General features: G+C 45.7%; 1 long non-coding RNA gene across 17 annotated transcripts in view; it reads right to left on the bottom strand.

Annotated features, from left to right (window-relative positions):
* Nucleotides 1-23,483, bottom strand: part of LOC103750961 — a 246,128-nt gene that overhangs the window by 110,983 nt on the left and 111,662 nt on the right. For all 17 annotated transcript variants that reach the window (XR_607996.3, XR_003847177.1, XR_003847176.1 and 14 more), the window contains one exon: nucleotides 11,412-11,517. This is a non-coding gene — a long non-coding RNA (uncharacterized LOC103750961). The remainder of the gene's footprint in view (nucleotides 1-11,411; nucleotides 11,518-23,483) is intronic.

The raw sequence follows: 23,483 nt of genomic DNA, 5'->3' as shown, positions 1-23,483 counted from the left end.
CGGAGGAAAAAGCCCAACGGAGAGCTAAGTATATTCAAGGACTTTACAACCAGGCAATATTTCAAATTACTGAGGAGAGATGGGTCACGTGGTGAATGATATTGGGAAAACGGCAGTCATCTGGAGAAAAAGAAAGGGAAACGAGCACAAGGAAAAAGTTAAAATGTTAAAGTACTGAAAAGATTCTTTTCATGAGGAGGAACGTTTCGGTATGTATAAAAAATGAAAAACTGAAAGGGGAGAAATCATGAACTTTATTTACTGATTAAAACAATTGCATTAAAAAAATGATACTTTGGGCTAGGGAGATAGTTCAGCACAGAGCTCAGATTCCCAGCTCCCATATAAATGTTGGTAATCAGGGTGGGCTGCTGAGGTGGATACGGGGTGGACACATTGGATGCCCTGGGCAAGCCAGCTAACTAGACTAGCTGAGTTAACAAGCTCTGGGTTCAGCGAGACCCTGACTCAGCAGAGAAAGTAGAGAGCAATCCATGAAGGCACCTGACTTCAACCTCTGGACTCCACATACACATACATACTCCCAGACACATGCAAACATATATACACCATGCCCACACTCCACACACACACTCTACACACACACACATACATGCATACACCACATAAGCACTCCACATAAACACATATAGATGCAAAAATAAACTTTTTAGTGTATTAGTTACTTTACCTATTTCTTTAATCAAATACCTGACCAAAACCAAAAAAAAAAAAAAAAATCCCCCAAAACAAAAAGCCAAACAACTTGGGGGTCAAGGTTTAACTAGCTCAGGGTATGAAGGGTAGAGTCTATCCTGCAGGAACAGTAGGGCAGAGTTCACAAGCCAGAAGCAGAGCCGGCATTCCTCACATTGAACAGACCAGGAAGCAGAAAGCAGGAAATGCTGGTCTCAGTTCAGTCTCTCCTTCTCCCCTTCTTCTTCTTAGTCTGGAATCCCAGCCCATGGATGGTGCCACCTGCATTCAGGGTGGTTCTTCACTCCTCAGTTAAACTCTGGAAACATCCTCAAAGACACTCCCAAACCCAGCCAAGCTGACAATGAAGATTAATCATCACAGGGCCCTGTGGCCAAACACACATACACACACACAACACAACACACACCACACATACACCACAATACACACACACATACACTCCACAATACACACACCCCACAACACACACACACACACACACACACACACACACACATCCAAACTGAAATTATTTTAAATTAACATCTTGGGCAAGGTGGAAATAGCCTCAGTTTACATGGGTGCCTATAAATCAACAAAAGCCTTAGTCGTCAATTTCTAAAATGCAGGCAAAGGGTAAGAGCTGATGGGATATAGAGACTGAAATACAAACGGCTGTTATGCATTTGAAGAGATGTCCAACATCACTGACTGTAAACGAAACGCAGCCGAAATCTAAACCAAAGTACCACTTTTTCTCTTTGGGACTGCCAAATTTTCCCTAACTGAGTGTGTCTGGCAACAGCGTCCTTCCGCATGTAACTTGTTTGTAAAATGGAGCAAGTGTGACGGAAACCAATTTGACAGTCAGTATCTATCAAAACTATTATTCCCTACCTGGGAGTTCAGCTTCTGAGAATTCACCAAAGATATTCTCACCCAGGTGTGAGCTGTGCGTACCCATACAGCTCTTTAGACAGCAACACTTATATTCCCTGAAGACTAAACACAGCCCCAAATGTCTGACATTCTACAACTGGTTAAATAAACAGTGGCAGAGCATGCCACCCTTCACGTTACAAACTAAGGTATCCTAGCTTGTACATGCCAAAAATAACGCCCATGGATCCTGAGAAATTTGCTAGCAGTGGTAGAGAAACAATTCCTAAGAGACAGAAACAGAGGCAGGCAAGATGGCTCATGGGGTGAAGGCACTTGCCCTGCAAACCTGGTGACCTGAGTGTGATTCCCAAAACTCATGTAAAGATGGAAGGAAAGAACAAACTGCACAGAGTTGTCCTCTGACTCCCACAGGCACCGTGCGGCATGTGTACTTACACAGGCATCACACACACAATAATAACAAATTTCAAAAAGCAAGACAGAAGCAGGAGGGGCCTTTCTCCAAACACTGACTTGAATCTTTTATTTGTACCACGTGTGAGGATTATCTTTTTAAAAACATTTTAAAATAGAAAATATAAAACCCATGTCCTTCTTTTTCTCTCAGAGGCAGCCAATTTCTGCAGGCAAGCAACTAAGTATCCAGGCAGACTCCATTCACTGTCTTGTGGCTGTCACACTGGGGGTGAGTGCCCAAGGGGTGAGGACAGTGAGGAGGGCCTGCTGGGCTCAGGCTCAGCTGTCCTGAATGTGAAGTTACATCCCTGGTTGGGGCCACACCTCAGCTTTGTATTAGTAAGTCCATATTAGCAGTAAGTCTTGCAGTTTCTCCAAATCCTCTTAGGGATAAAGCAGGGGAGGAAAGCAGTGTTAAGAAGTCAAATAACCAAACTGCTACAGCTGCTGGCCAGCCTCAGGACTTGGAGGTGTTAATTGATGATGAATGCGTTTATGACCAGGGCCTTTTTCACAGCTCAGGGTCACCTAATTCTACTCTGTTCAGGTTTAAAATAAAATCTCCCTGCCACTTGTCTTTCTTGACCCTCCTCAATTCAAAACAGCACCCACAGAGTGGGATCAACCCTCTGTCAGTCATGGCCGGCTTCTTGCTCTGTCACAGCATCTGCACATTTTGCTGCCAGCCTCCAAATGTGCCTTTGGATCACTGAGCACTTGTGGGTGACTGCTGTGTGCCAAACACCAAGTGGGCTGGGCTTGGCACACCCTCTCTGGTTCCTCCAGCAGCAGCCTAGAATGCAGAACCCCATTTGGGTTGCATGGAGGGGTTGTCTGAGCAAGCTCCCAGCTGTCACTCTGTGAAGGATGTGGCAGCTTGGCTGTCAAGGGTCTGGCCAGCTGCCTTTGGGTGTTACCAGAGAATTCCCTCATCCCTGGGCTCAAGCCCTGGGAGGCTTTCCTGGCCCTCCAGAGGTAGCACTTCTCCCCTGTCAGCCATGCCTCAGGGCCCTGCCAGGAGGCAGGTGGTCAGGCAGCCTGAGCTGAGGGCTAGCCTTGTCTTCCAGGAACCTGAGCAGCAACACAAACTGAAGGTTAATCTTAAATAGTCACCCAGATCTTCTAAAGATGAGCTACTAACAAATGCTGAATGGGAGGCCTGGATGACTCCCACAAGTCTGTGAGCATGACTGTGGTTGAAATTTCCAATCTCTACATCTAGTGAATGGTCTAGAAATATTTCAGCCTTCTTCCTCCTTGACTTCTTGATGGGATCTAACACTGTTGGATATGGCAAGTGTCTTTTGTAACCTTGAGTTTCCCTGGTGTGTGTGTGTGTGTGTGTGTGTGTGTGTGTGTGTTCATGTGCATGAACATATGTATATTTATGTATAAGTATTCATGTGTAAATGCACTAAGTGTAAGCAGGTGGGCACAAACATGTATAGCATGCACACAAGACCACCAAATGGTCAAGGACATCCCTGTGCTTGCACACTTTCATTCCTGATCTGTCTAGAATCCTGTTCCTTAACTGGGCCCTTTTCAAATTATTTTGGATAAGAAAGGCCCAGAAGAAAGCAGTTGCTTGCTGTGTAAGACCAAACATCTGGGCGCCCAGAGTCTCCATCAAGGTTGCTTCCTGGGATAGAGGTGCCACCAGTAAGAATTCTGGCTAAGCCCAGAGAAGAGAGGGCTTTTTGAAAAGAAGGAGAGAGGGAGAACTGTTAAAGGGACCTGGGAGAAGCCCTCTATGGAAGGTCAAAACTCAGAACACTGGGCCCAAGGAATTGTTTCTTTCCCGGAGGCTAAAATTCACGGGCAAGAAGCCAGCAGCCACATTAGGGTAGGAAATGTAATCTGTTTATAATAAGTTTGCAAACTACCTCTCATTGGTGCAGGGCCTACAAGGGGCACCACAGCTCACAGTGATGGGATCCTGGTTTACTGTCTATGGCAAGTAAGCTCTCTCAAGCTAGCAGGCCATTGTTTGTGAAGTCCAGCCTTCTACTCACCTTCTTTCTCAGTCATCTATAACCCTCTGGAGCAGAGAAACATGTTTCCAAAGACGACAGCTAGAGCGGCCAAGGGCCAACCCCAGCTGCTTCTCCCTTCTCTGCTGGAGCCACAGCAGCTACGGTAGCAAAGAGCAAACTGACCTCTGCAGGTTGGAAGGCACCCCACAGGTCACTTGGTCCCACTGATACAGGAAACTGAGTCCCCTTAAAAATACCCTCCTGCAGGTCCTGGGCTGTGCAGTCACCCCCACTCTTGTGCAAGGCAGCGGCCTGGGCAGCTCCTGGCCTCTCTGCCCCTAAAGGCATTGTTCTTGCAGTGTCTGAGCTTTCTAGAACAATGGTGAGTAAAAACAGCAGCCAGCACTTATGAGGCGTTTGCTGCGAGCCTGATAGCAGCTGAGCACTCCATGTGCATTGTATCCTCTCACCCAGCAAATCTCCAGGGGGTACTGTTAGTCACCATTTTACCAATGTGGAAATGGGAATGAAGGGGCTCCAACAAACTCTCAGTATTGCTGGAGACTGGAAATGAGCCCAGTTCCAGAATCCAGGACCCTGTCCTGGCCACCATCCCCCATCCCATCCTGCTCCTTGACCCCTGCTGCCTTCCACATGGAGGCCCACAGCCTGCATCCTTCCCATCTAAACATCCCAGCACTGGCACAGAACCATACTCTCCCCATCTTGGAAACCAAGGAAAAGATTTATTCTAGGATCTTCCTTTTGACCTCTGTAAACCCTGATCCCCAGAGAACATTCTTCCCCTCTGTTCAGAATTGAGCAAACAACAAACCCAGTAGCTAAAAGCAAAAGAACCCAAGCCACACGGACCTGGCTTAACATGCTGTGTTTGCCTCTCGTCAGCCTTGGGCAAACTGCTCAGCTTCTTTAAATCTCCAGTGTCCCATCTGTATGCAGAGAGCACTGAACTACCCACTAATCCCACGGGGTTGCAAGGACAAAATGCGATAAGCTGGACCTGGTGGTACAGGCCTGTGATCCCAGCTACATGGGAGGCTGAGGCAGAAAGATCACAAGCTGAAGGCTTCCTGGGATACAGATTGAGTTCAAGATCAGCCTGGGCAACTTAGTAAGAGTCTGTCTCAAAATGAAAAGTAGAAAGAGGAATACGGATACAGCTCCGTGGTAGAGCTTTGCATTAGCATGTGGGAGGCCCTAACATTCAGTTCCCAGTACCACACAAAGCTAAATGGGATAGACCCTATGCATATGACCTAAGCTCTACTGAGCACCTGGTCACAAAGGTACTAAGGCTCAGAGGACATGTGTGTGGACAAACCATCGCCAAGGTTTTATAACTTCCACAGCTTCTAAGATTCCCTGAACATCAAGGCTTTCCCTAAGGCACCCACACCCATGCTATGGCTGTGGGTTTCTAACTCTGCTGCCACTTCTGGCAGATGCCCCTGAACAAGGGGAGGGGCAGGCAGGGGGCTAGAGAGGTGCAGAGTGTGGTGGCACTGAAGGAGAAGGCCTGTCCTGGTAGCTGGGTTGTGGGCCTTGCCTCAGCACCCTAGGGCAGATGTTGCTGTAAAGGGCCAGGCAGAAGAGAAGATATTCTAAAGCGATACTTACATCTCTCAATCTGACTATAAGACTATTCAAACAGTGGACCCCAAAGAAATGGGAATGTCCCCAGGAATCTTATGCTAGGAGAAAGAAAGACCCCAGCCAGAGGGGGAACTTCTCTTTTGGAAAGAGATTTCACACAGTTCTAACAGCTTGTCTGACCACATTAATAGGATGAGACCAGGGCCCAGACAATGATTCAATGATGGATAGGACCATACCTTGACCAAGACTGCTTAGATGTCCATTTCTTTGATCTCTATTTAAACTTGAATCTCACTTTAGGACCCCTAAGACAGAATTGAGGGATCGCTGGATCTATCTGTCCCTCTTCCCAATGTGACCACAGTGAATAAGTCTCCTTTTTCTGCTTTCCACTTAATTTGGCTCTTTTAATCGACTTATTGAGGACTGGTGGCTGAGCCTGGCTTTGGACACAAGGCTCTTTTGTAACCCTCCCAAAGCTCAGTATAACTTCTCTGGGCCTTAGCTCTTCCCCACCTTCCACAGATGATATGTAAGTCACTTTAAGGTACATTGCATTCCCAGGAATGAAGAAGCGTCAAAGGTACAGATTTTAAAAATCCTTGTGTCAGGAAACAGAGACTTCCAGGCTTCTTGGAACTTGTTTATATGAAATTATAGCAATGGTGACAACATGCAAAGATCCATGCAAAGTCAAGGCCTTAGCTCTTCCCCACCTTCCACAGATGATATGTAAGTCACTTTAAGGTACATTGCATTCCCAGGAATGAAGAAGCGTCAAAGGTACAGATTTTAAAAATCCTTGTGTCAGGAAACAGAGACTTCCAGGCTTCTTGGAACTTGTTTATATGAAATTATAGCAATGGTGACAACATGCAAAGACCCATGCAAAGTCAGACAAAAACTCAGCCTAGAAATGGGGAAACGGGCAGGAAGCCCCAACTTTAACTGGGGAACTATTGGCAGCTGATCACTGCTGGAAGAGGGAGAGTTGGTCCTCTTTAAGGGAACAATAGACTGAACAAGCTCCAGTGGATGAACTCATACTGAGGGACATGTGGGTCCATAAACGTGACTCAATAGGCCTTGACATATATGACAGAATGCATGAAATCTGGTGGATGGGCTATGAGGGGTGCAGATAGGGCAGGGGTTCTAAATATGATTAAAATTTGTTATATGAAATGCACAAAATTCAATAATATATATGAAAATGTAAAATACAAAAAGAAAAAAATCTTGTGCCTTCTTCAAACCCAACATCCTCCAAGAATCCTCTCTGAGCTCCTAAAAGATCCATCTTCCAGCCATCTCCCCCAAGAGCCTCCCCTGACTTCTAGAATTGAGGTGGCACCCTGCCTACCACAGGCTACCTTCCACACCCTGCCCACTCACCCAGCCTTACTTAACATTGTATGGGTATTTTAACTGATGCCTATGTCAATTCCTTGCTCATGTTATTGTCTTTCACCACTTGTCAGCTGCCCCAAGAGAGATCTTTGTCTCTTCTTCCCTGCTTATAATCAGCCTGGACTGAATCCTGGTTCAGAGAAGAGGCTCATTAGATTGAAGCTGAATGAACACATGAATAGATGAAGTCAAAAATTTATAAGCTCAGCATATATCCTGGTTAGCTATAACTGTCAGCTTGACACAGCCTAGAGGCATCTAAGTCTCAGTTTGAGGAATTTCTCAGATCAAACCAGTCTGTGAGCATGTCTCTGAGGAAGTTTCTTGATTGCTAGTCAATGTGGGAGAGCCCAGCCCACTGTGGGTGGCACCATTCCCTAGGCAGGTGGTCCTGAGCTGTATAAGAAAGTTAGCTAAGCATGGGCACCTGATGGACCCAGCAAGCAGCATTCCTTCAAGATTTCTGCTTCAAATTCCCTCTCAAGTTCTTGCCCTAACATCCCTCAATGATGAACATGTACATTGAAATAAGCCCTTCCTCCCTAAATTACTTTTGGTCAAAATGTTTTGTCATAGCAACAGAGATGAAATTAGGACAGCATGTCAGAGGTGAATGTGATATTTGAAACATTATTAGTGCTTAGGGCTGTATTTAGATGATGATTTACTTATTATGATCACTTTATTAAAACAGCTCTCCTATGCTTTATTTGTAATAGCCAAAATGTAGAAACAGCTCAGGTATTCATCAACAGGAGAAAGACCAACAAGCTGTGGTATGTCTGTGCAGTGGAAAAACATGCAGCAATAGAAAGGAACAGATGACAAAACACAAATAAAGCCCAAACACAGTGTGCTGAAGGAGGGAAGCCAGACACAAAAGAGTGTACAGTGTCTATTTCCACCGTTCATTTGGCATTCTAGAAGCGGCAAAATCAATCTAGGACGTTAAAAAGAATATTTGCCTTTAGGAGGTGGCTGGAGACAGGAACTGAGTGAGAAGGAGAGGAATGAAGAAACTTCTGGGGTGATGGGAAAGTTCTATCCGTTGACAAAGGGGTGAGAGATACTCATCAAATGGTTCACTTAAGATCTGTACATTTCAGTGGAGATACAATTTTTTTACCTTGTGGAAAATCTTATCAAATATTGAGCTGTAATGACATGCATGCTGAAGTGTTTACAAGGGAATGACTGTAATTTATTTGATGTTGATCCATAAAGTAAGATGAGAACTTTCAGTTTCAGAAAATTGGAGTGGACATCCTTGTCCCAGTCCTCCTGTTAAGTTCCACTAGGGAGTCTGGGTATCATGATGTGAAAAAGAGATACAAGAAGGCTCTGGAAGGCGGGGAGAAGACAAGCTAACCGGTGACCTTGTGGTCAGAGGAGGAGCACAGTGGCACAGTTGTGAGCTCTTTGCATTCTCTTTGTCTCATGTATTACAGACAATGAAATGAAGAAGCAAGATGCCAAAGGAGCGCTAATCCAAGTCCACTTTCTGTAGCCAAAGAACCCAGACATGGATGGTCTCATAAGACTCCACAGCAGCCAAACACTACAGAAAATGCTGCACTCCACCCGTGGGAGGAGCGAAGCAGGGGACCTAGAGTCCCACCGTCACCAGGGTATCATGAAGCACCTCAACTGTTTTGCCCAAGGCTTCCCACACCATCAATGAGAATCAACAAAGGAGCCTAGATTTCAACCCCACACGCCAGAAGGAGACCCCTCTTATGGTGTCAGCAGAAGCTGTGCTGGAACCTGGGCGTTCATCCCATCTGGCACCCAACTTCCCCTGCAGGCGCTCTGCCAGAAAGTCAGCCAAAATGGAAGACAAAACTAAGGTCCCCAAATGTCAAAATTTCAATAGAAAATATGGAAAACCAGAAAAATTTAAAATGGAGTGAAAAAAAGACGACAAATGTTGATAATGAGGTAAAATTATGAAATTATCTGATGAACATTTTAAAACAAGGATCCTGAGAATGCTTCAAATAGCAATGGCAACACTCTTGAAACAAATGAAAAAAATAGGAAAGAGAAAATGGTAACCTTAGGACTGCAAAATGCCAGAAACAAAATCACACACACACACACACACACACACACACACACACACGCATGTATATATGCATATATATATAGAAGGGGAGAGTTTAATTTTTAAACAGAAAAAAACACATTATGGAAAATGGGACAAAAGATGAACACGGCTGACTGCACTGAACATCACAGTGAGTAGCTCTATTGCATGCATTAGGGTGGGGACATAAAACAGAGTACTTGTAATATGCACCGGCAAAGACAGAGAAAAAGCACTTTTCTCTGGCACTAGTGGGCCATAGAAATGATGGAGCTTCATTAACAAAATCTTTTCAAATTCCACTAAAGAATCTGTGTCTTAATTCTACCCACCCTCACCCCCACTTACCTACTTTCTCTCTCTATAGCCAGTGTGTCAAATGCCACCTTCAATAAGAACAAGCAATTGTTTTCACACAACCCAGGCTGGCTCCGGTTTAGAAATCCATCAGACATGAGGTGCTCAATGGTCTGCCCTTCCTTGCTTCCTTTGAGATGGTATGAAAGGCAACACAAGGCCTAACTGAAGGAAAACTAGATTGTAAAGCAGGGTACTATCAGCTATCTTAATTTTTCTTTGAGACAGTGTTTCCCTAAAACCCCAGCTGGCCCAGAACTTACTATGTAGACTAGGTTGACCTCAAATTCACAGAGACCCACCTGCCTCTGCCTTCTGAGTGCTGGGATTAAAGGCATACACCACCATACCCAGCTCAACTATTAGCTATCTACTCAGTTCTTAGAAGACCAAGCAACAGGTGCCTTTCTGATCACCTACAGGCTGCCTACAGGCTGAGGAACAAGTTGGGTGAGGCCCGGAAGGATGCTGCTTCAGTTGATAAGCCAGTACTCTGTGCCAGGAACCCTGTGGTTTGTGTCTTTGGAAGCAGCACTGTATATAAAACTTCTCTCCCAGGGGCCCGGAGGAGGGAGATTCTCCAGGAAGTACTTTGCACCTACAGCAAGGTTTGCTTATTGCCCAATTTCTGAACATGCAACCTGAAACAGCCTGGTCTGTGTGTTCCATCTCAAGCCAGCTAGTTTGCCCTCTTAAAACTTCACACTGTCCAGTGCTGTGCCTGTCTCCTTTGGCTTCTCACCTTAAAGATTAGGAATGGAGGGGACCTCCTGGCTGGGATGAGAGAAGGGGCCTACAGGTGTTCTGGCTGTGGCCACTGTGCTGTGCGATCCAGCTGGAGCTCAGCTTCATAGTGAACTTGACCTTGGGCAAGCTCTAGACACTGGCAAAGTCAGGCTGCAGACTTAACTTCACTTTGTTTTTGCTTTGTGCTTTTGATTTTTGAGACAGGGTCTCCCTATAGCCCCAGCTGGCCTGGACCTTGGCCTGGATCGCACAGAGATCTGCCTGCCCTGACTCCCATGTGCTGGGATTAAACTCATGTGCCACCACTCCTAGTATAGCTTTACTTTGGAGTGGAAAGCATTGTCTTTTGCTTTCCTAGAACAATCTGTGGAGAAGCTAGTGGGAAGTTTCAGTCACTCTGAAATGTCCAGCAAAATCTCTCTGGAGCCAGAATCAATCAATGCAGAAAAGACAGGCCAATTTTTTTTCTAAGCTAAGAATCAGTTCATAATAAACAGAGCTGTCAGTCTAGAAGCCCCCTGAGTCCAAGGCTCTACTGCAATGCTGATTATTTTTAGCACTGGTTCTCTGAGAGTCCAGCTGACCAGCTTGCGCAGACTCCTGCTGGCCTTGGTGAGCATACTGCTCTGCAGGATCTGATGGACCGCTAGTATGGGTGGAACTGGTACAAGACTCCTAACTGCAGCAGAGAAGCTCCACAGCCCACGCAAGGCCAGCCCTCACTCCTTGTCGAATTTACTTTTAAAATATATACAGTGAGGAATATAGTAAAGATTCATAAATGGAGTCATTTTCTAATAACAAATAAACATCATTAAATTAGTGGAAGAATATTTTGTTTTCTTTTTCAATGATCCATGGCTGAGATGTGTATTAAAATGTGCCCTGTGAAAAGCATCTTATGTATTTCTGTGCTGTACCTCCCTACCTTGCTGAAAGAGGGATTTGCCTCTCTCCAGGCATTGGGGTGTTTGCATCCTTCCTGGGGCTGGCCTGGTGTTTGTCTTGCAGAGCCTTGGGCAGCTTTGGGCTCTGTCCTCTGCTCTGTTCACTACATACAGGGTGCAGAACTAAGGTAGACAGACCCGCATTTCTATGAGTGCATATGGGAGGTCTGGACTCAACTGTACAGGTGGACAATAATAACACGTGTGCCTTACCAGCCTCAGCGTCTCCTTGTGAGCATCTAGTCCTTTAAGGATGAGGAAGGTGTTGGAGCTGCCGACCTGGAGCTTCCTCTCCTCTCCTGCCCTTCACTTTGTTTGGCTGTGAAATAAAGGAAAGAGCACAACCTTTAAGAGTTATGTTTCAAGATTTTTTTTTTCTTTTTGTCTTTAAACTTGGAGTGACCATTGTAAACGTTACCATTTATTTTGAGAGTGTGGGCCCTAGAACGTTTACTGTACTATTCTTTGTATTTTCCTCCATCTTTAAGCTCTCCTGCCTCAATCACAGAGGACTATATGAAATCTGGTCCCTCTCCACTTGGAATTTCTTTGGCTTTCTGTGTAGGCAAATGCTCAGGAAATCCAGTTCCTACCAGTGTCTCTGTTCTTGGTGTTTCTGTTTATCTTTTACATTGGAAATTCACTAAAACCCACAGTGGACCCCCTCTGCCTTTAGTCTAAGGCAGCTGCTTGCTCCCTCAGCTGTTTGGTTTGCTAGTGAGATGGGAGTTTTCTGGGTAAAAGCAGGTGAGCCCAGGATGGTGTCATTTCCAAGGTTAGATTCAATTCCCAAGCCTCTGCTCAACGCTCAACAACTCCACCTGTACCAACCAGAAGCAAACACCTGTAAGAAGAGAAATTACTTTCTGTAGCTATTAAAAGTTGACTTGCTATTATGAAAATCCAAATGTCCTTGGGCTTGACAAAAACGCATTACTAGAGAAAACCCACTGTGCCATTTCCTCTCTTCTTCACTTAGAAACAGCCAAACTAAATTAAGTAACAACAACAACAAAAGGTTGTTTCCCACAGGGTTTGCCCAGCTTTTACCACCAGTGTTCAGCCTGAACCAATTTTCATGCTTGAGTTATTAACTTATGAAAATAGGCACAAAAGGGGGGAAAATGCGCACAGATCCTCGGCTGTGTTATTAGTCATCGCTCCGGCTGAGTGGGTTCCGGCACAAAGGCATCTTATTCTGCTTGTCAGTATTTCAGTGTGGAACAAAATGTAGCTAGCTCACTAATGGGTTCTGCCTCATATACCTTTCTGTAATCATGACGTTGCCATTCTCTGTAATTTATCCTGTTTTTCATGAGTGTGTGCATTAGTCAGGCGCACACACGTCTTGTAAGTCCCCTTTCATTTGTGACTGAAAAGAAAGGTCACGAAGCTGCCAGTCACTTGGGGAAGCACCCATAATGCACCCATTATGCATTGATCGCAGCAGTATTTGGAAATAGTAGCAGATGACTGTGAAGAGATTCTGAAAACCTTGTGAATTGGGACAGTGACTTAAGTGATGAAGGGAACCTGGAAGCAGTCTGGAGAAGACGGAATGGAGGTGGAATCGTCTACCCACCTCATCTTGGTCTCTGTTTGGGACTCCTGATGGATTACATCTCCCCCAGCCAATCAGAGATGCCTACTCATGAGCTGAGTGGTTTCAAAGTTTCCCACTTGAATTCTGTACCACCAGCTTTAGCCTTATTTTCTTTTAGGGGGGTAGTTTCTGACTTGGGCTCAGAAGTGTTGCTCCAGGGCTGGGGAGATGATTCAGTGAATAAAGTGCTTGAACCTCAAGCATGAGAAACGCAGTTCAGATCTCCAGCACCCATATAAAAAGCCAGATGTGGCAATGGCAAACAACCAGCACTGACCTCTAGCCCTTACAGGTACATGCACAGACACACATAGTCAAGTACATACACCCCACTTATGTGTACATGCACGCATACACACAATTTTTGGAAAAAAAAAAAAAGGAGAAGTGCTGCCCTATACTAGTTTGACAAGTATACAGAGGAACTGAGTAACATTGTGCTTCTGGAAACTCCAGAGCTGGTTATAGAACTCAAGACCTGTGTTTACTTTGGGGGAAAAAATACAGCCAAATTTGCCAGGAAGAAAAGTATTAAGGCAAAAGGAATCGAGAAGAGACACGAAAAGCTGGAACACATTCAAGATTTAACAAACCAAATCTAAATTGCTAGAACCAGCTGCTAAACAAGTTATAGGTCTACATGGGGCCTGGACACTTGCATGCAGGTCCGTTGGGGCAGGAGCTCTCAAAGAATCTCAGCCAGAGGGAGACCATGAAGTCCCCTCCTCCATCAGGATAACAACGCTCCCCATCAAATCCTTTCCTGGCCAGCCAGCAGCAATTGTGAACCGAATGTGGCCTTGCGTCTTCTTGGAAATATTAATGGATGCTTTGATTTTGTTCTTTCTTTTTCATTAAGACAAAGAATGTTACAATTTGCTCAAGGAAGCTGATCTAACCTCCTAAGCCACACTTCTTTCTAAGCCTAGCTGAGCTCAAACCTTTCTAAGGGCCCCTCTCCTGTTAGCTGACCTAGAGCCCTCCCTGCCTTCCCTAGTTCAGACTCAGCCTCAGGGGCTCCTCTGGGCCTTTCACTGCTCTTAGAGCCCAGTATACACCACCCCAGGGTCCACTGACACAGAAACAAAGGTGTTTATGGTTATCCTCAACCTTAGATGTCGTGCTAGATACTAAGAAACAGGTGCATTAAATTTCCAAGATAGTGTATGCTCAAGAGGCCAACAGGCTTCACAGAATTTAGAAAGTCAGCACCCCCAAAAGATCTTTACAAGCTGTACAGCCCAATCATGTCCTTATACTCCCTGTGTGTGTGTATGTGTGTGTGTGTATGTGTATGTGTAGTGTGTAGTGTGTGTGCATACATGGGGATGTGCGTGTGCATATGTGTATACATGTATGTGTTTGTATAGACCAGACGTCAACCACGGGTGCTGCTCCTCAGACACTGCCTGCTTTGTGTCTGTCCTTTCTTATATGGCGTATTTCACTTAGCAGAATGCCTTCCATCTCATCTGCACCATACCTTGGGTTAGTTTCCCTTCTCTGTAAGGCTGAAATATTTATGTACACTTCAGGTTGTCCAACTGTCGCTGGACATACGAGTTGCTTCCACCGTTTGGCTAAATGAATAATGTGGTGCACATGAGTGTGCACACAATTCCTGGAAGCAGGAAAGATGCTGACTTTGGTTCTTTTGGATATACGCTCAGAAGTGGAATTCCTGGGGCCTCTGGGAATTCTATTTTTGCTTTTTTGAGGAACTGCCACAAAGCTTCTCATAGCGGCTTTAACACTTCACTTTGCATGGCCGCTGACAGTGCGCACCTGTCCAACTTTACATCTCTCCAACACTTGGTAGTTTGCTTTATTTTTTTATGTATCAGGCAGCTTGATGGGTATGAAGGACAGTTATTGTTGTTTCTACTTGCATTTCCCTGCTTACAAGTGATTTGGGGCAGTTTTTCACAGCCTGATGGCCTATGTATACCCTCTTTGAAGAAATGGCTATTTAAGTCTTTCACCCATTTGCATTTTTGTTGTTGGGTTATAGAAGTTCTTTTCTCCCCTTCCTTCTGAGAAAGTCAAAGGTCAAAGAGATAGAGAACTTTCTCAAGCCTTCAGACAAGGAACACGTAGTCTCGGGTAGCAGAGAAGGGCCGATGCAGAGAACAGCTAGCAGGCTTGGTGCATTCTCCCAGCCAACGCTGTCCATCAAACGCATCCCGTGGGTGCATAGCCTCAAGTGCCAGATTGCTGTTTGAAAACCATTGGCAAACTCTGGCTGCAGAGAGCCCAGAAGCATGTAATATCCACTCTAATGATGGTTCCCCTCTCTTATTCTTTCCTCCCTTTAAGGAAAGGGAGAAAGCAAACGCTGTTGATGGAAAAACACATTTAAATGGATCAGCACTGGGCAGCCATGTGCACATCTGTTCTTAACAGGTTTCAGCTGAAAATACCTAGAGCTGTTTATGTGGAACTAGTTAAATATGATAAGATTACAACTTGGAGGGTAATGATGGAGTTGGGAGTGGAAAGGAAAAAGGGGGGAAAAAACCCGTCCACACTTGGTCTATGTACACACTTCTCACATTTTACCACAGATGTGTTGATTGAGCTGGATTTGCTATGAATCTAAAAGGCCTGAATTATTCAAGATTAGTTACAAACAGACTCAAGATGTTCCTGCAGCCTTTCTACTGCACAGTACCCCCGCCTCGCCTCCATGTGAGCGCAGTACTTCAGGATCTGAAAGGAGACTTTGACTGGGAACTCACTCATATTTGAGGATTCTGCTCAGGAGGAAGACAGTGCTTGAACTGTGCCAGCCCCTCGCTCATAGAGGACATAGAACTTTTTGCATAAACAGCTTAAAAAGAAGGAAGATTCCTTTCGGATCACGGTTTCAGAGGTTATGATGGATTTCATGTATTGGTTCTAGGTCTGTGGTAAGAATATCAAGGTGGTGGGACCAGGTGATAGAGGCTGCTCACCTCACAGCAGATAGGAAGCAAGGGTTGGGCAGGCCCAAGACACAGCCCCAAGGACAAGACCCTCGTGATCAACTTTCTACAACTAGGACCTATCTCTGAAAGTTCCCTTCCCCTCCACTAATGGCATCAAATTCTGCACCCATCCATCAGCCTTACACTCATGGATGAAGTCAGAGTACTCAGCCATCTAATAATCTCTCGATGATTATATTCACCAGCTGGGGACCAGGCCTGCAACAGAGGAGAGTTCTGGGGAACATTTCATACTCAAACCATAACAGACACTCAAGTCCCCTAAGAAGTGTAGACGTGTGCCAAGGACCACTTTCTGTAGGCACTATGCTCTCCTGGGGGTCTTTTACAACTACATGCTAAAATCACTCTGTAAACCACAGCACTGAGCTGAGCAAACTAAGGCTCTGGGGTCTAGGATGATATTCTTAGGGACTTAGTGCTCTAGAGGAGAACAATTCTTCCGTCTACCTAACTATCCCTTGAAGTCAGGCTGTGACTTACATCCTCACAGGACCCAGCAGGAATGCAAGGAATCAGGAATGGTAGACAGCTAATAAGCAGATTGATTCTGGAGGAAATAGACACCATGGACCCAGATTTTCTGATGCCCTAGTGAGACAGAAATCACCAGAGTTTTTACATGATGACTCAGTTATTGGAGCCAAATGAAAACCATGCCCTTCTGTGGTTTGTTGGCCCCTTGTGGGTACGTTGGTGTCCAGAGGTAGGAGGAAAGGGCCGCACTGGTTTTTGGGGGTTCATGTTGCCCAGTGTTGGAAGCACCCTATCCCAGGCAGTAGCTGCCACGATTCAGTACCCCATCTCAACTCTTCCTCTGAATGTCATCAGACTCTATATCTTGACATGACTTGAAATATGCACTCATCTACAAACATTCATCTAATAATTTATCTCTAAAAATTGACACCAGTCTATAAAATGCACCACAGGACACAGGAATAGCAGCCACGTGACCTCAGAAACTATCAACTAAAATTGACATCTGACAATATACCACCCCCTACATGTACTTCCCACCCCCGGGGCTGGACTGTGTTTGGTAAAGGCTTCATTCTTAATGGGCCTCACGCTGTGAACATTCACCCAGTTTTGTTCATCAAAACTCATTTCTTTTAATAAGCTGTCCACTGGAAAACAATTGTGAATGGCAGTTTCATTTATACTGGTAGTTTTAGAACAAAAAGATATCACTCACAATTTTGTGACCTGTTAGATGATACTGAATTTTAATTAAAAAATGTTAGCATGTTAAGCTGGTGACAAGGAAGGTAAAGCCCCAGGGTTCTTCAAAGAAATCAGGAAGGGAAATATAACCGACAGACTGTCAATAACCTGTACAGTGTGACTTTGCACTTATCATCTGTGGCTTTTGTTTGAGGCTTTCAGTTTTGTTTATTTTTTTATTCAAGGTCTTGCTATGAGGCCCTGGCTGGCCTTGAACTCACTACATTGCCCAGGCTAGCCTCAAACTGGCAGTGATCTTCCTGTTTCTGTCCTCTTAAGTGCTGGGATTACAAGTATTCACCACCATGTGTGGACACTTTGAGTTTCGAGATTGTAGAACTAAATCCAAGCTGTACAGATCTATGGAGGGAAGGACGGCAGAACTTAGCACTGGGATTCAGGAGCCTTCTTTCTCTCTGGGCACCTCCAAAGCCCATCTTGGAAAAGGATCAGTGGGGATCCTCCAGGTCTCCATACAGCCACTGACCCAGGTTGTTCTAGAAAAGTCCTTGAAAGGAAGTTCTTTTGTTTCTGTTTTTTCCTGAGCAAGATGGTTGTGCTATTTGTAGGTGATTGACTTAAGAAGGGAATCTTGGTGGGTGTGCTAAGCAGAAGCACACTTTTCCTTACTCAGCAGATTAAGTGGTGTACAGGCAGACACAGATGTTCAACCAAGCCCGAGTATCACTAATTACAAGAGAATTCTTTTTGAATTGATGCAGACCTAAAACAGGAACACTCAAGTGCTCAAACAATGTCAGTGGGTTGGCTTTGAGAAAGCCTTCTAAAGCAGGTGTGTGTGATCAGTACCCTTTTTTAAAAAGTCTCCAGTTCATGTCCCAAAGTTCTGTGAAAGGGTAGACACTTCGCCCCAACCGCAGAGCCCTGTTTTGTGGCCAGGACCTTTAGGGAACACACATTCACCAGCACGTGTTGAAGGAGGAAGCGGCTGCCTGGATTGGGAGTTGTGACAACCAGCCTCAAGCTTGGGCCACCAAAGGGACTACAGGCCTGCCATATGTTTTGAAGCATTTGGGTACTGTCGGCCTCATGGCAACTGCTTCTATTCTGAGCAAGCAGGGGCATGGGAAGAGGCTGCAAAGTTAGCCACAAACTAGAACAGTGCCTCTACCTCCCCCAAGGAAGAGACCAGAAGGCATTCTGAGACCAGGATCCAAACCAGAAGTATAGTTGCTGAACCTGGACAGAGACAGAGTAGGGCAGGTGAGCCATGCTGGGATCTTGGTGAGGTGCTTGCTTGAGGTGAGCTCATTTCTAAGGCAGACAAGGAGGGCTGGAGTGATAACATAAAGCACTTGTTTTGCAAGCACAAGGACCTGAGTTTCATCCTCAGAAGGAAAGCTGGGCATAGTGGCACTTTGCTTGTAAACGCATCACTGGGGAGGTAGAGACAGATGGATCCCTGTGGCCAGTCAGTCTTGCCTACTTGGTGAGTCCTAGGCCAATGAGAGACCCTGTCTCGAAAAAAGAAAAGAAAAGAAAAAAAAAAAAACACCAAGTTTTAGTGCCTAAGGAACGACACCAAGGACCTAGAGAGTCCTTTGTCTTCTACACACACATGCACATGCACTCACACCACACACATGCACATACACATGCATTTGCACACGCGTGCACACACACACACACACACACACACACACAAATCCAACAGACAAGAAGCCACTGTCAGGTTCAAACAGAATGATGCAGTCACTTTGTTTTCCAAGGACCAGGTTGGCTGCTGTCTGGGCGGTAGACTGTGAGAAAAATATGGTCCAGGAGACAAAAGAGATGAACCATCAACACAGTTTACAGATAAGACCAGCAAGTCATGTAAGGAGGTGGGACACCATGCAATCAAGGTCAGCAGGTAAGGCCTCTGGGTCCCTGGATTCCTGAGTGGGAACAATTCCTACTTGTCCCAACCTGTGCCAGGTCTGCCTGCATTCCATTATCTTCTTTGGTCCTCAGAAGCACAGATGAGGGGGTTCTGATTTTAGCTGTGCTGTTTTGAATCCCCTAGTAAAGTGGGAAGTGGGATGTAGGCTGGGCTGGGTAGTGGGGAGGGTTTGAGTTACACTTTCTGGGAAACCATGTGCAGCTTCACAGCAGAGCAGTTATGCAATGAACGTCCAGGACCTTGAAAATATCATGATGGTTATGAAAAGTAAGTGGCAGAAGGCCACCACATGGAGGCAATCCACAATGTCTGTGGTGGCAATACCCCCTGAGTGCCCCAAGTGAGTGGCACTGAAACAATGCCCTAAACCTGGGGCCCCTGTCCACCCATCCAACACCCACTCTTGGCAACAGGTAGGAAGGTTCCCAGTAGGGATCAAGTGTGCACTGCTGTGCCAGTGTGGGCCCCTGGACACATAGACACCTCAGTCCTCCCAGTCTCCCTACATGGGAAAAACTAGTGATATTTAACAGGGGACCTGGGCCTTACCTATGCACTGGTCCCAAAGGCTAGGAAGGAAACAGGATGTCAGGGATGGATGAGACTGGATGGCATAGCTTATAGGGCAATGGTCATAGTACCCTACTTGGACAAGGGCACATGACTAGTTTTTTCTGAGCCAGCACATTTTCCATTCTAAAAATAGCCTATAATGACCCAAGATATCTTTCCCTCCCAAGGAGACCCATGGTTCTGTTTTTCCTTTAGTTTTTCAGAATTTTTTGTGATTTCTGAAAGCAATTGACAGTGAAACTCATTGTTATCCATTCTCATCCCCTGGCCACTTGGCTGCCTGGACCCAGGACCCTGAAGACAATATTCAACCTTTCTTTGAAAGAAGAGCTTGCCCTGGGAAGTGAGGAGAGCTCTCCTTGGCATCCTCCTCTAGTAGGTACCAAAAATATTTAGCCAGTCTGCCTTCTCCCCTCAACAGGAGAAGCCAGGAAGCTGCTTACCTTGAAAGGATGAGTTGTCGCCCCTCCACCCCTGATTCCTGAACCTTCCCACATTATTTTTATGGTATTTCTGGAAAGTCTAAGAGGTAAGCCTTTTGAAAAGGGGTCACCCACCACAGGTCTGGTGATTCTAGGCACTCAGGCCCTCCTAGACTGCTTGTTTGCAAGGGAAGAGATATTTCTGTGTTTGAGTGGGGCCCCGCTAATTGCTGCACAAGCACTTCTGGGGAAGTTCATGTTTCCAGAGGCCGACTGTTAACTCTGAGAGCGCCAGGGCTTCCCAGATCAGGCACTAGGGGTGGGAGTGGGGGGCAGGGGCCTGTGACTCTTACACAGGAGACACAAAACACACTAGCTAGCTCTAAAGGGTTAATGACTGAAGACAGGACAGTCATGTTAAGTTATACACGGCAAAGGCTGAGCAGTGCAGACAAGCAAAAAAAAATTAAAAAGGGAAGATAAGAAAGGAAAAACCCACCACACGAATATGCTCCCTCCCCCATCTCCCCCTGTCACCCCACCACCACCACCACCACCACAGAACACTATATATACAGACCACAGATTGGAGTGCAGTTAAATTTGGCACACAGAACTAAAGCAAAGAAAGAAAACAGATCAAGTTACACAGAGTCCTATTCAGATTTGGGCCTGGGCCTCAGCACACAATGCCTGTCTGAAGAGAACAAGGCAGTGGTGTGTTGTGGGAGGTGCGTACCCGCTAGCTGTGCTCTCTGTATAGTCATCTGCTGGCCTGGCCCCGGCTGCAGGTTAATTCCCTGCTCTGCAGGTGGAGACAGATAAAACAAACCAAAAACGGTGTAATGGGCTGCAGGAAGCCTTTCTTTCAGAACTTGATCCACCTCCAGAAAGGAAACATGTGAGGGCTTTTCTCTGGACAGTAATCTGTTTTCTTAGGGTACAGAAAGAGGCCTGGTGGCCAGGGTAAATAAGGCAACCGGTGGTGGGGCTTTTGGCAGAGTAGCAAGGGAAGTTTGAAAAGATCACTTCCTACACTCTGATCCCAACCAAGAGTGAGCTGTCAATCTTGCAGGATGGAGGCACTTGGGGAACACTGGTGAGGAAAGAGCCACTGTGAGGGAGGAACCTGGGCCACAGGTGAATGAATGCCTGGAGTCTCCCCAGATCCGTGCAGCTGGTTCACCTGGCCACAACCCAGCCCCCAAAGTTGCTTCAAGTTCATCAAGTATGGCAGGCAGGCTACGGTTGCTGGAACGAAACTCCAGTGGTTTCTGCTTTGAGCAGCTGAGAAGGCTGGCAGGGAAAATCAAATTGGCCGAGTGACTAGGTATGCTTTAGACAATAGAGACCTGACACTTCTCTACCCCAATAGATACTCAGGATGCTACAGGGAGATGAGAGAGTCAGCTAGTACTTCCCAGTGATGTTGGCATACAGCACTGATCGTCATTAAGGGAAATGCCTTGTGTTGCTGTAATGTGTGGGTCTTTTCAACATCAGTCTTTTATTTTATTTTTTGTTTGTTTTTATTGAATTTTTGTGTATTTTACAGAACATCTCAATCAATCTTAATCATCTTTATACCCTTGTCCCCACAGCCCCTCCCATAGTGCCCCCCACTGGAGCCCATATACTCTGTCATCCCTGTTAAGGCCCATTGTGCCAACACAGTGTCCCCAGACGTTCTCCAGTGTAAGTCCATCCACTGAGGTCTAGTCAGCCTATCTAGAGTCCCTTGTTTTAGGAAGACCAGCTCTTCTTCACCTAGCAGCAATCAGTAGACAATATTTCTTCAGATAAGATTGGGGTCTACTGTTCATTTTCCCAGTTCTATGCTGGATTTTTGTCTGTCTGAGTTTGCATGAGACTTGTGTATGCTGACACCATTGCCACAGAATCATATGAACAGGTTCCCAGGAGCTTGTAGGATTCTGTTTCCATATGGTCCTGCACCTTCTCCTTGACTCTTACAATCTTTCCACCCCCTCTTCCACAATGGTCCCTGAGCCTTGGGAAAGGGGCTGGAGAGATGGCTCAGCAGTTAAGAAGAGCACTAGCTGCTCTTGCAGGGGACCCAGGTTCAATTCCCAGTAGTTGTTAGTATAACAGCTAATAGCTGTCTATAACACCAGTTCCAGGGGGTTTGATGCCCTTTTCTGGGGTCCCATGGACATTACATGGCATGGGTGCACTGAGAGACAATACATTGCCATGTGAGCCCCTGCTTTGTGGCTCTTGGGGTGGCAGTCCTTGCGAATTAAGATGCTGAGAGGATGGTGTGGAAAGCACTGGAGTCTATGGTTAATGTGCCTACACAGCCAGTGTCCAAGCCTGCAAGCTCTGAAGACATTATTTCTGTTACTGGAACAAGGAGTAAGGTTGTCCCACTGCGAACACAGTCCATGGGGTCCCTATTCCTTCAGGACAGGAGGAAGGAAAGTCCTTTTTCTCCTCTGTGTCTTGCCCCGACTTGTTTCACAACAGAATTCTTCTGAAATGTCTCAGGAGCAACACCAGCACCACTTCCTCTTTTGGACATAGATGGGCTCCCTTGAAAATTATGAAGTGGAAGAATACCTATCAGCCAAACTCTTGATAACTTCCCTTTTATCCCAGTGGGCTTTCCAGAGAAACCTAAAAACTCATTCACGCCATGAAAGCAGAAGCTCTCTCAGGTGGGAATAAGGAGCATCGGTAAGTGGTCATGTGTGGGTGTCAAAGGATCCCTTTTGCCCTGTATCCTGATAAGATACATTCTCACTTCCAGCGTAAGCACTTCTCACTTGGTGGGAATTCCTCCGGTCTCACCTACACTGGCACCCCCTGTTTATGAGGCCTCAGCCTCGCCAGGGCTGCATAAAGCTTCCATTTCTGTTCCTCCAATGTCTTCAAAGCCTAGTGACAACAGCATCCTCCTGAACCAGAGAGATCATCACATGATCTGCCACCACCCTCAGGACTCAGGCAGCCTCTCCTCTGAACATGGCAGTTCCTAGGACTAATGTCTGCACTACTCAGGTGGACCCAGTAAGGCTGTATTATTTATCATTCCTGATGCTTGAATGCCATCCTTTCCCCTTTTGTTGTTCCACACCTGTTGTGTGGCTACTTCACTTCCTAAACATCCGCTCTTCTAGCCTCACCCTTTCCCCACAGTTTCCAAAATATTTTATTTATTACTTTTATTCTTATTTATTTATTATTTTATTTTGTGTGTAAGTGCACCCATGTTATGCAATGCCCATGGAGGCCAGAAAACGGTGTTGAATCCCCTGGAACTGCCTTTACAGACAGTTGTTAGCTGCCATGCTAACAAATGCTGGGAATTGGACCCAGGTCCTCTGCAAGAGCAGCCAGTGCTCTTAACCACTGAGCCATCTCTCCAGCTCCTTCCCCCATCATTTTTATTGTTTAACCAAGTTCTGAGTCATTTTTCCTCACTTAATGTATCAATTAGAACATAGGATTTTGTTTTGTTTTGTTTTTCTCCTGGGCATATACCCAAAGGACTCCATATCCTACTGCAGAGACACTAGCACATCCATACTAACAAGAAAATAGAAGCAG

This window comes from Nannospalax galili, unplaced genomic scaffold (genome assembly GCF_000622305.1).
Source record: "Nannospalax galili isolate Female #2095 unplaced genomic scaffold, S.galili_v1.0 scaffold2267, whole genome shotgun sequence".
Taxonomy (NCBI): domain Eukaryota; kingdom Metazoa; phylum Chordata; class Mammalia; order Rodentia; family Spalacidae; genus Nannospalax; species Nannospalax galili.
This window is presented reverse-complemented; position numbering and strand designations above follow the sequence as displayed.